Source organism: Pseudonaja textilis, chromosome Z (assembly GCF_049901715.1).
Source record: "Pseudonaja textilis isolate UNSWEBS1 chromosome Z, rPseTex1.2, whole genome shotgun sequence".
Lineage (NCBI taxonomy): Eukaryota > Metazoa > Chordata > Lepidosauria > Squamata > Elapidae > Pseudonaja > Pseudonaja textilis.
In genome coordinates, this window is record NC_142008.1 from 34413787 (window position 1) to 34417548 (window position 3762).

General features: G+C 44.7%; 1 long non-coding RNA gene across 1 annotated transcript; it reads right to left on the reverse strand.

Moving 5' to 3' along the window:
• Positions 1-834: 834 nt before the first annotated feature.
• On the reverse strand, positions 835-2812 carry LOC148123968 (uncharacterized). Its single transcript, XR_015740459.1, has 2 exons — positions 2723-2812; positions 835-1184 (listed from the first exon to the last, which is right to left on the reverse strand). It is a non-coding gene; the product is annotated as an uncharacterized LOC148123968 (long non-coding RNA).
• Positions 2813-3762: the final 950 nt, after the last annotated feature.

Below are 3762 nucleotides of genomic sequence, written 5' to 3' on the forward strand. Positions count from 1 at the left end.
CAGCCAAAATAGTGTCCACCGCATATCTGGTTTGCAGGACAAAGTCAAGAATTTTGCCTTGCTCTTCTTCAAGCAGCCTTAGCGTTTTAATGGCGTCATTAAACATAGTAACTGTCCAATTGTTTAAACGATGTAAATCTCTATAGTTCATCATGACTCCTAAAGGGGGAATAACTCCCCTTGATATTTGTGTCCAGTAGTCATGGGTCAAAACAGAGTTTACTTCCGTTGCAGAACGCGCATTGCGGATATGAGCAGTCCCCAAAGATTTTAAAATGACATGAGATGGGATTACTTTCCCAAAGGTGCAGACCCCTTTCCATTGTGCTGGCATGCGATCATAGGCCATCCATCCACACAGCAACCATAGATTTGCTCCTAGGAGATGACCAACCTTATTTGGCTCAGCATAGATTAGTTTTGCAAAGGACTCCATTAACATAGCCAAATAAGTGCACGATGGTGCGTTATTCCCATTTGCAGCTGGTTTTCTTCCGTGGTGGGACAGCATGTGGCAGGAATATATGGACACCCATTTTCATTGATCAAAGATGTGATATCAAAATACAAAATGTTGTGTACAAAGTAAGTAAGATTTTTTGTTTTCATGTCACCGGAATAAACCCGACTTCTACTGCCAATAACAATTGTTTTGTTGCAAAACAGATATGTTCCCAAGTAAGTCATATTCTCTACCGTCTCATTGTGGGTCCAGCAGATACCTGCCACCTCTTGGATCCGGCTTCCAAGGTGTAAGGTAGTTATGTTACTTGTAGTCCAACTGCTAGACCACATCCCCGAACAACCATAGCATTGTCCCTTATACCAGTCGCCTTCAGCCAGAGGTACTGCAACCATTGGAAGCCCTGATGTTTTGTGAGTTGGCATGTGCATACATACCCAACGATCAGTTTTATTATGAAGGTTTGCTAGCTTCTCCATGTCCTGGATCAATGTGTTTCTTTTCCATTCCCTCAAACCCACCCCCTTGCCCCTTTGGCTGATGATAAGGATGCACACAGCGAGCAGGAACCCAAACAACTGTCCCCTCATCTTCAACGGCAGCGTATCCTCAGCCCCAAGTTATCAGCGGGACAGGTCCTTTCCACATTGGATCTGGCAGTCTCCTATACCGAACTTTCGGTCTTGGTGTACCTGCAGATGGGGAGGAAGCAAAATGCCTACTGGCTGCTGTAGCAGCAGGGGATCCTGTCATGTTTAAAAAATTTAAAGTGTATAAGGTAATATTAAGAATGTTTTGTATGTAAGGCAAACCATATCCATCCACTTCCCCCGTTTTTGTTTTTATATGAAGGAGTGCTTGTTTGAGTGTCTGATTAGCTTGTTCCACAATGGCCTGACCAGTGGAGTTGTAGGGAATGCCAAATTTATGTATAATGACCATCGATGACAAAATTCCGCAAAGGCGGTGCTGATGTAAGCAGGGCCATTATTGGTTTTTATCTCCATTGGTGGCCCCACATGTGTGAAGGTACGGAGACAATGGTTGACTACATGTTTTGTAGCCTCTCCTCATTGAGGTGTTGCCATAATAAATCCTGAATAGGTATCAACAGTGACATGCAGATGGTGCCGTGGTTTGAAAGGAGGGTGTTGTGTGACATCCATCTGCCATAGGTGACAAGCAGCTGTTCCCCGAGGATTTACTCCTTGAGGAAGAGCACTGGATTGGGCACTGCAACTAGGACATTGCTGAATAATAGCTGCAGCTTCTGCAGCAGTGAGACCAAATTGTTTACAAAGAGCTTTGGCATTCTGATGAAAATAGCTATGTGAGTCCCACGGAGTAACAGGGGAAAGCGAGAGGCAGGACATGACCGAGGCAGCCGCGTCGGCCACGTCATTCCCTTCCTGCAGCTCCCTGGGAAGTGGCTGGTGGCTGCGAATATGTGCGATATGCAAAGAATGTGTGCGAGAATGAAGACAGCTTTGCAGGGCTAAAAACAAACTCATAAGATTAGCATCAACAGATGGGGAAAGATAAGCAAATTCAATGTTAAGTATCAATTGATAAACGTAAAGAGAATCCACAATTAGATTTAGCGGTTCTTGCGCAAATTCCTGTAAGGCCAAAATAGCAGCAGCTAATTCAGCCCTTTGTGCTGATTGCTGAGGAGGGGTAATCTTTGTTTTCCATACTCCTTCCTGTCTCCATGCACAAGCGCCGTAGGTCTTACCACCGTCTGCATAAACGGTCATGCCCTCAACAGGCTGCTTAGAAATAACTGAATTAAAATTTACAGATACATTTTGAAGCAACTGGAAATGGGGGGTCACTGGGGGTATGGCAAGAAATCTTCCCTGGCCAATTTTCAAGAGCAATCTGCAATTCAATGGATTGACTATACCAAGTTTCCCACAAAGTGAGGGAGATAGGTAAAAATAACTGAACTAGATCTATGCCATATAAATACATACTGAGATTCCGGCCTTTGATGATTAACTCACTATAAAGCATAGCCATAGTAGAAACTGTTTTTCTGGGAGTATTCTGCAAATGTAAACCCAAACCTTCACTCCCGGTAGTTGCAGGCGATGCCTTTGTAACAGCCTTGGGAGCGGGGCTAGCTGCACGCCCCAAATTTAGTTTCCCGAATTTTGGTTCTGATCAGAGTGACATTGATTTGCCCAATTAAACCCTTTTTTGCATTTCGGACAGACCGACTTTGGGCGGACGTCCTTATTTTTGTTTTTGTTAAACGCCCCCCCCCCCCAGGGGCTCGGCACTGGGCTTTAAAATGGCTAGGCTTCCCACAATTAAAACAGTTCCCCGTAGGTTTTATCCCTCTTTGTAATGCCATAGCCAAAGTCTCCATGTTGTAAGCCTGAGAACCCACCACTGCACATGCCTTTAACAGATCAGCCAGAGTAACCTCACCTCTAGCAACCAAAGGCTGTAAGATATGCTTGCAGTCAGCGTTTGCATTTTTGACTGCCAATCTCAGCAAAAGTTCCTTTGCCGCTTCCTCATTGGAGATTTGCCGGGTAATAGCCAATTGTAGTCTTTCCACAAAATCGTTATAAGACTCAGATGCTGATTGCTTAATTTGAGAAAAAGACCGTGCCGGGGTTCCCACATCCTGGATGCGGGACAACGCCCCAAGGACAGCCGCCATAACCACGGGAAGTGCGTGATCAGGCAAATTAGTAGCTTGATCAGCAGTGGATTCAAACAAGCCTGCCCCATAGATTTGGTCTGGCATATACAGCTCCTCCGAATTCTGTCCCCTAGTGATAGCTTCCCTTTGGTACTCTGAATCAAAAACCACATACTGAGTAGAGCTCAATATCATTCTCATTAAATCTTTCCAGTCATTAGGAATCATGTGTGAGGTAGCCAAACTTGTTAGGAGACCCTTTGTAAAAGGACTTTGAATACCGTAATCTTTAACGGCTTTCTTGATTTCCCTAAGTACTGCCAACAGAATCGGAACCCATTCCGCCTGCATGTTGCCTTGAGCATCCACTTGCCTATTAACTGGAAACAGGCGCTGTTGGGGGTGAGAAAACATACTCCAGTTTTGGAGTCAGAGGGTACAACACAACTCCTTTATAAGGAGGAGGTTCTACTAAAGGTTTTAAAAGAGGTTGTTGCTGGGTCTCTAAATCAGTCATAACAACCTTCCAATATGTCAAAATTTCAGCTGTTGCCCGTGGTTCCTCATGAAGGATAGTTCCAATTCTCCTCCATGTGTCTAACTTTAAAGAGCCCCTCTCTGAGTACCAGGGGCATTGCCGCCA